Source organism: Solanum stenotomum, chromosome 11 (genome assembly GCF_019186545.1).
Source record: "Solanum stenotomum isolate F172 chromosome 11, ASM1918654v1, whole genome shotgun sequence".
Classification (NCBI taxonomy): Eukaryota; Viridiplantae; Streptophyta; class Magnoliopsida; order Solanales; family Solanaceae; genus Solanum; species Solanum stenotomum.
Window position 1 is genome coordinate 38,780,075 of NC_064292.1, and position 9,786 is coordinate 38,789,860.

Below are 9,786 nucleotides of genomic sequence, written 5' to 3' on the forward strand. Positions count from 1 at the left end.
ATGTTTCCAAACTATTGAGCATTATAGTCTACTCCAACTTGAATGAAGTGGGCTTACTTAGTCAGTCTATAACCACAACCCAAATGGAGTCAAACTTTCCCAGGGTCTCGGGAAGACAAACCACAAAGTCCATGGTTATCCTTTCCCTCTTCCATTCAGGGGTTGGCATTCTCTAAAATAAACCAACAAGCCTTTGAGGCTCACACATGCTGGCAGTTTTTGCACTAAGCCACAAACTCAGCTATGTCTTTCTTCATGTCAGGCCACTAATAAAGTCTCTTAACGTCNTAGCCAACTTAGGCCAAAAGCCTAAGTTGGGGGTGTGGTGAAAAGAAAAGGAAAATTCAAGAAGTGCAATGAAAGTCTTCGTTAACCCATGGTGTTGAGAAAAAATGGAACCCCTCCATATGAAAAAAAAAAGAGAAAGAGAAAAAGAAAAGAGAAGAATGAAAAAGAAAGTTGGAGAATAAAGTGCAAAGGAAAAAGGGTTTCCAACACACTAGGGGAAAATGAATAATAGGATGACTTATGAGCACTAAAGAAAATGATGAAGGAAAAGGGAAGGAAGTGTTGTGAGCACCACATTTCATGAGGATGAAAGTCACTGAGCATAAAATGAACATACCTTTACACTAAGCCCCGTTACAAGCCTTGAAAAGACCTTTGTGCTCTTGAGAAAGTTGAAACAAATGTTAATTGGAAAATACGGGTAAACCTATGGGTGAAAGCATGCATTGTGTTCATCTTTGTGAGTGTGAGCGTTGTATCTGATTACTAAACTTTAGATTAATTATACCTTTGCGTGTGAAAATGGAATCATCATTTGTGTGAGGGCATTCGAAGGCTTTTGTTGAGCTTGAACTTGCATTTGAAGCAAGTATTGCGAGCTTCAGAATCTTTGGTAATGGTGTGTCATAACTTGAATCTTTGAATACACAATTAATCCTTGCATAAGTAAATTGAGTCTTGTTGAGTGCGTTCATGATTGAGTCTTGTGTAACACTATTCGAGACACCCTTATTGAACGGCTGAACTTAAGTTTGCTTGAGGACAAGCAAAAGTTTAAGTTGGGGGTGTTGATGAGTCCACAAATTGGACTCATTTAGGGCTATATTTTAGTAGAAATTGTGTCCTTAAATGCTTATTTTATCTCAATATCTGATGAAAATCCTTAAGTTTCAGGTATTTGATGTTTGAAGGAAAGCATGGACACTATGTTGCAAAAAGGAACGAAAAGGCTGAAAAGAACGAAGAAATGAAGGCCTGGAGATCGCCGAGTCCACTTGGTGAGCCGCCCAAGGGTCTTACTTCGCCTTTTGTTCCAGTGTGCTGAGCCCTGAAGGAAAGGATCAAGTCGGTGAAAAAAGGGAGCAGTAGGCGCATCGCTGAGCACTTCCGCGAAGCAGTACTATGTCGCCCAACGACCCAGAGAATGATGATATTGAAGGCTAGTGCAAGACGGTAATGAACTACACGAAAGGGCAAATCACCGAGTTGATCAGCGATTCCGACTAACGACGCCGAATCATCCGCTGCAACACAAATCTGTGAAAACTATAAATACTAATTAGTCTTTTAGTTTTTTTGGTGGGAAACCATTATTATATTTTTCACATAGAGTTGAACAATTAGTATAATTTTTAGATAGAATAGTACTTTTTGACATTTTTGCTCTAAGTTTGAGAGGGTTTTGAAGACTTCAAGAAAAAGAGGGTTTTGAAGAGTTCAAGAAAAAGAGGGTTTCATCTTCAAGATTTGGTGTTGGGTCTCTTGGATTCTTCATTATTGGCCTGTAATAAGACTTAAATCTCCATACCCGTTTGAATGGAAACTCATTTAGGTATAAATTTATATATCTTGATGTGTGGCTAAAAACCCTTATTCTTGGGGTGTGATTTAGCAAATATGGGTTAAGATAATTGTTGGGTCCTACTTGCTGATAGTTTATTTGTAGTTTAATTGTGATTTCGTTTAGTGGTTGTGGATGAATCTAATGAATTTGTAGTTGCAAATACAAGTTTTTTTTATGTGTTTTCGGTTTTAGAGAGAGCGGTCATAAAACTAAGACCACTAAATTGATGGCCAGTGCGAGTGGGTCAACATAAGGTTCAGCTCGAAAGACTGAACCCTAGTCCCATGTCCACACACTCAGCTCGAAAGAGTGAGTGGGTTAGCGTAGGCTGGTCTTAATGCGGCAAATGGGTGTCCGAGAGGAATTCATTTGAAACGGGGTAAGTTGCTTGAGAGAGAGCTTATCCCTTTTGAAGTCTAGCCTAGTCACAATTATTCTATAAATCTTCTATCGAAAGGATGTACCCAATAATCTAGATTAATCCGTATTCCCGTCACATCCCAAGGATCCCCTCTCATTATTTAGAAACCCTTGTTTATTTTGTTGTTTTTACTTACTACTGACAAAAACCCCTCATTGTTAATTGACACTCTTGTGTCCCCCTTTTTAATCTACAATGTTTTTACTCGTTAATATTTTTAGCTACGACTAGTTATAACTAAATTTTATTTTTCTATAAATTCTCAAAACCACTCTCTTGGGACGATATCAACCCTTGGTTGGGTTACTAAACTATTGTACGATCGTAGACACTTTCATCGGAAGTTGTGTCTTGATTACACAAATATCAGTCCTCAGCAGTCTCTAGTAGTGAAGTGAAGTCAATAGAATTAAGATAGTCTACGTCCTTCCTCAAACTCGCTATCTCGGCTTTTAAGGTCGTCACCTCAGAGGCCTCTCCATGTCTGCTCTCATAAGCAATGACTCTCACTGTCAAGGCATCAACAGAAGTCTGAAGGGGGGATAAGTGCTGCCAGTATGACCCTATCGTTCATCTCCGGAACAGACCTCTCAAGTCGAGTAGCTCTCATATCAGCTGAATAGGCCAAATGCCCCATCTTCAGAATCATGGCCTGAGTGATCCTGGCAGGCTGGGAGGATGAGGAAGCATATGGAGCCTGTGAGGAAGAGGAAGAAGGAGAGGGTATACCTGAGGGCTCAGAGGCCGGAGTAGGAAAAGATGCCTTTGCTGGTAATGAGTCAACATCGACCTCTAATGAGTAAACATCGACCTCTGGAGAAGTGTCTGCTGGAGCTGCTCTCCTCTTGTCAACCTCCTCTCTAGTGAATTCGGCCTCAATACGCCGGATGTCCGCGGAGGATGAAGGGATGACCTCTATATCATTTACAGGATCTCGGGGTACTCCAGCATGTCGGCATAACTCAGTGATCAAAACTGGGAATGGTAGAGAGGTAAATCTCTGCTTGGCTCTCATTGTCATCTCCTGTGAAGTCAGCAATCCTAGGTCGATCCTCCTCTTGGCCATGATAGAACCAAGGCAAGCCGCCTTAGGATGGCGCAGAATAGACTCATTTTGGGGTGGCATGATAGTGCTGCTGATGAAGCCAAACTAGAACCTGGAGGCGATGTTCATGTCCCTCTTCTCAATGGGAGCTCCTGCATCCATCCACCTTGGGGTGGTGTCAGAAATCATCGGAGCCAACCAACCCTTCAAATCATCCAGGGACTAAACAATCGGCAACTCCTCGTAAGGGACTGCAGAGTGTAGTGACCCTTCCGAAATAATATAAGCCAATAACTCACGAGATTTTTATGCATATATATTGTCCTCACACTAGTAAAAATGATATAAAAAGAATATTACTAACTTCCAAGTACCCAAACTAGGTGGTTCATGCTTCACACCATCTTTCAAAATTAGTGGTATTTAATATATTACAAGACTTGGGCTTACACACCCCAAAAGAACAAAACATATAGCCATACTTATATTACAACCCACGGTGACATGATCAAATTAGTCCTCAAAATTTCATGTAAATATACAACACATAGATCATGTACAAGTCCCAAGGTTTATACAAAATATAGATGTCTATATGCAAATGTGATCTTCCTTAAAGCTCTCAAAATTTCCATCTCCAATGGCCAGCTTCATGCATCCACTTGATCATTCCCTACGATAGAAAAAACTATCGCTAAGCATATAGCTTAGTGGTGCAAAACTATAGGTTCGGAGCCATCAGATTCACCAAGTTAACTTTCTCAAGTCATGGGAAGCATACTCGAACATAATAAATAAATCAAGTAAACAATATAAAGAGTATCAAGTTCGATATTTAAAGATCCAAATGTCAAGAACGCTTATAGCACCAATTTCCAAGAGATTCAATAACAAGGCTAGCTCAATATATACATCATGTCGTCACACCAATCACAAGCAGGTATCAAGAAGGGCCGACGCTCTGTATCAAGAAGGGTCAAAGCCCAATAATCAAGAGAACCAAGAACCATATTAAAAATGGCTTTGTAGTTTGTACTTGAAATGGAAAACTTCCATTCTTAATACGGACTAAAAATCCAGAGTCAAGATGGCAAATGATCCGAATCAAGAGGCATGCCAATAGTGACAAAGTCACAGCCACAAGAAGGACAAGGTCCCGACAAGAGTGCCAAGTGATCAAACAATCCGTACAAGTGGGCGAGTTACACAAACGTCTTTAACGTCTTAAAGGATACCAACACGACAATGCAAAGTGACAAAAGGTAACCAAGGTACCAAGATCAACTTTCAGATATACCAGCAGTTAAAAAAGTGCAAGTACAAGTTTATACACAAACCTCAGTGTTTTAGCATAGAAACAGTCCAACACAACTTCACGAGTTCAAACTGTAGACCAACCAACGTTTCAAGGTCCTCAACCTGTTCACGAGTATATACAACCTTAAAAGTACAATTAAATAACTTCTTTAATTCGTAGCAGCTCAATAATGTTTATGTAAAACAAGATTATCATCACAAGTAAGCTTTGCCTGTACAAATACGACTATGCTCCCAAAACAGTGATTCTGGCTAGCCAAGCACCTTATGTCGCAACTTAGATTTGAAAAGGAAAATGACAAAACTAGACTTTATAACCTTCATGAAAGATGTAGATACATCTCTTAGGGTTGAAAACAAACAAGAATCACCGCAAAATATATTTTCTACAACAAGATATATTCAAAACACTAACAGTTGTTCATACAAGATTTGTAATTTCAAAATCTGGACAGAACTTGTCCCATGTTGCGTCCCATATTTCGAATCCATAACAGCTAAATTAGAGTTTTACATAAACATAAGAGTTGTAGGTCTATAAATTAGCTTTCTATATCATATTTATTTACTGCAAACTATGTTTTATAGAAAGAGAAATGCATAAAATACCAAACACTACCCAGCTCAGAAATAGATTTCGTCACTTACCAAAAAGACGTGTGTGTTCTCGAATTACAGCCAAAAGGGCCAAGTTTCTCTCTTGTGATTTTGAAGAACAACTTGTTAGATAATGTTCTAAGGTTCCTATACTTCAGGTGAGAGAAATTTGACTAGAAGAGGTGTCAAAATATAGTCTCAAAAGTGAGGCTAGTTACATGTACAGCTGTCCCTAAAAGGGCTGCCCAAATAAAAGTAGGTTGCCCAAAAAGCATACATATACACCTATATATATATCCTTCACCTGCTTTTAAAGTTATACATAATTCTAATTAGAATATTACCTAAACACTCCACTACAATCCCTTAACTTACGATCACAATTTCTGTTAAGTAAGTTAGCAATTATCACAACATTTCAAGTTCCCAAAATAAGAGTAAAACATATTGTAGTAATTAAGCAACGGTAAATCGACATGTGACTCTTGGTTAATATTTAGGGGTGTTACACAGAGTGCAGTGGTCTACCTAATACAACATTAATATGCTCGATGTGGCACTCCACCTCTTTGCCTCTGACCATGACCGATTTCACTGGTCGAAACTCACTTGCCTTCTTCTTGTTTTTAGGCACTAACTCCCCATAGACTGTGTAGAATTCCCTAACCCAAGATGGAATATAAGGGTTTCGGGGCCTTGTGAAATGTTCTAACCCATGGTATCGGAGCATATCAAGAACATCAGGATGCTTGCCTTCTAGACCCTCCAAGGATAGTAATTTCTCCTCTATGATGGTCCATAAACCATCACCTTTCAATCTGTTTAACAGCCTCGGTGGAGGAACTATAGGGAGTACAGGGGTGACTGGAGGTGCCTGAGCTGGCACTGATTTAGTAGTAGGTGGTATAGCAGCTGAGGAGACTCCGGTGGGGGTAGGCTGAGATCTAGCCTGGTGTCTGCTACAGCGGTGAACCAAGAGCTCCTCATCTTCCGATTCAGAAAAATATGGCTCAATAGCTGCCCTTTTCTTAGCGATATGCTTCTTTCATTTGCCTTTATCTCCCGGTGGGAGATCTTGCTTTCTTTTCTGTGAAGGACGTGATCCTTTTTCATTTATCGGAATGCCCTTTGCCTTTTTTATGAGGTGGCTTGTTTAAGTTTGTGCGTACCATACCTGCAAAAGATTAAGAGAAATTAGGAGAAACTCAACACAATCACAGAGAATTTTATTACAGACAAACTCGTCGATCCAGTTGGCGAGTCGCCGAACCTCTTTGGCGAGCTAAATCGAGCTCGCCAAAGGGATTGGCTCAACAATTAAGACAAGTCGGTGATAGGGAGGGTCTTTCAATGAATCGCCGACTACTTTCGGCGAGCAAGCATTGTCTGCCGAAAGTTACAGTGCACAAGGGTTCCAGGGATGCAGATAAAGGGTGCTAAGAATACTTTTGACGAGTCGCCGAGTGCTTTCGGCGCCCTATGACTTCTCGCCGAAAGTTATAGCATCAAATATCAATAAAGGCGCCAAATTATTGGCGAGATGGGGACATTAGGTGAACCGTCGAGTCGTTCGGCGAGCTCGAACTAGCTCGCCAATCGACCCAACGTGCCTATTTTCAACCCATCTTCTCGAATTCGATCCTGCAACCCCCGAAAATAAAATCAAAGCATGTACTCATGGAATTCAAACAAGACCGATACTGCTCATCACCCAGGGATACTCAAATTTCTCCCAATTTTGCTGCATTTGGCCATTTAACGATATTTGTTCTTAAGAGCGATGTCACCCCCTCTATCATTGAAAAAAGTTTTTACATTTAGCACAAATGTGGGCTACTCAGACTTCACCCAATCAATCTAACAACACACAGTAATGACCCAACTTATTAAAAAGCATAAAGATTACGGGCATTTGACAGTCAAACTATACGGGCAAGATTTTCAAGTAAAAATAGGCAATCAAGGATTCTAATCCTACCAGAGAGGCCCAACACACATCAATAAGAGAGAATTATTGCAAATGAGTAAACAATCTTCGAATAAAAACTCGGGATTCGGAAACCAACATTTGATGCCGATTAAATTTCGGTTGAAAAGCTAAGCGTCAACGTATTCCAACTCCGAGCATAAATCAACAAACTAAAATGCTAGAAAAATGCCAAAAAAAGAAAATACTACCTTAGTGTGAGTTTAGGAGATTTAAGAGCGAGGGAAAGTGAAGAATTTCAAATTTGAAGTCTCTCAGACATTATAAACCATCCAGTTCGCGCTTATTCGGCGACGTTAGTCGCACTCACCGATTCACTCGGTGAATCACTGAGTGATCACTAGCCTGCCGATTGCTAAAATTCTTTTAGTTTCTTGGGGGTAAAGACGACGATCTTCATCGAGGTCGCCGACCTGCTTCGTAAGTCCGCTAAGTTTTACAAGCTCTGACTCAGCCTTGAATTGAGCCAAACAGCGGGTCAAGTCGGGCTCGCCGACCTCTTCGGTGATACATCGACTGACCGTTTTCTTGCCAATTTATATTTTTCACCACTTTCCTCATTCAAACCTGCACCACTAACACACTATTATTTATAAAAGAAAAATAAAGCATTTAAAACCTTGGGTTGCCTCCCAAGAAGTGTCTTATTTAACCTCGTGGCACAACGCGAGCCCTCACTCACTCCTCATTGGTTTGGTTGGCCCTACTGTTACCAGGTAACGCCAATAGTTTGTTTGAGTGAAGAGGAGGCACCGCATAATTCAGGAGTGTCCTGATCAGCTGGATCGATCTAGAGTGAGAGCCAACCATTTGACTCAACACTTCAATACTCTCCTTCATCTCTTCCAACATTGGATCTTGTTTGGTGATCTCTTGGAGAATGATTTGAAGTGTGTCCTAGACACGATTGTTCTCCTTGTCTCTAGAATGCTTCCTTTCGTGAGGAGGTATGTACCTCTCTTGACTCTTGCACTGGTTTTCCACCTCTGTTATTTTGGTGGACAACTCGTTCAGCTGAGTTACCAGTGCGGTTAACTCGAAGTCCCTCTCGACTTGTTGGCTCGTCTCAGTCGAGTTGTCACCATTTTCCCCAGCCATGCTTAGGGTACCTACCTACATCAACAAATTCAAAGGAAAACAAAACTAAAAAGAATATTAGTAAACTACGATTATTGAAAGTAGAATTCGACTTAAACCAAAAACTTTACGTAACACCACTCCCCGGCAGCGGCGCCATTTTGATGTTTGTGTAATAAAGATACAACTTCCGATGCATGTGTCTATGATCGTACAATAGTTTAGTAATCCAACCAAGGGTTGGGATCCTTCCCAAGAGAGTGGGCGTGAGAATTAGTGGGTAGGTGCGAAAGTGCTAAAGCTAATCGTAGCTAAAGACTTTGGCGAATGAAAACATAACAAATTAAAAAGGGTGATGCAAGCGTCAAGTATCAGATGGGGGTTTGTAAGCAAGAAACAACTAAAACAGTGATAATAAGGAAGAATACAAGTATTGAGACAGGATTCTTGGGATGTGATAGGAATACGGGATAGACTAAATCATTGGATACATGCTTTTGATAGTAAATTCATTGAGTATCTGTGACTAGGCTAGACTTTAAGGGGGATAAGCTCTCTCTCGAGCAACTTACCCCGTTTCAAATGTGTTCCTCTCGGACACCCACTTGCCGCATGAAGAACAGCTTTCACCTTAACCCATTCACTCTCTCGAGCTGAGTGTGTGGACATGGGACTAGGGTTCACTCTCTCGAGCTGAACCTCATGTCGACCCACTTACACTGGCCATCAATTTAGTGGTCTTAGTTTTACGACCTCTCTCTCCAGCAAGACGAAAATACATAAATGAACTTGTATTTGCAACTACAATTTCATTAAATTCATCCACAACCACTAAACCAAATCACATTTAAACTATGAATAGACTATCAACAAACAAGACCCAACAACTAATCTAACCCATATTCACAAAATCACTCCCCAATAATTGGGGTTTTAGCTACGCATGTAAAAGAGATAAAGATTTATACCAATATCAGTTTCCATCAATGGGTATGCAAGATTAAGTCTTAAAACAAGCCAAAAGTGAAGAATCCAAGAGACCCAAGTCTAATTTCTTGAATATGAAACCCTTGAAAACTCCAAGTCTTCAAAACCCTCTCCAAAACTTAGAGAGAATATCTCCAAAACTCTATCCAAAACTTAATAATCTAAAAACTAGGTAAAACAAGGTAAAATTCGCTCTTAAGGCACACAATTGCCCATCAGAAGAAAAATTGAACTAGTATTTATAGTTTTCAGAAAATGTGCTCCGAATGATCTTTCGGCAACGTTAGTGGGAATCATCGATGCATTTGGCGATCTACCCTTTGGTCTACTTCGTCATCTTTCATTAGTTTCCTTCAGCATCTTTGTGTCCTGGATAATTGGGCATTGTAGTACTGCTTCACGAAGTAGCTCGGTGATACGCTGACTGCTCTTTTTCACCGTCGATTTGCTCCTTTCCTTCAGGGCTTAGCGCACTGGAACAAAAGGCAAATATGTGATCTATT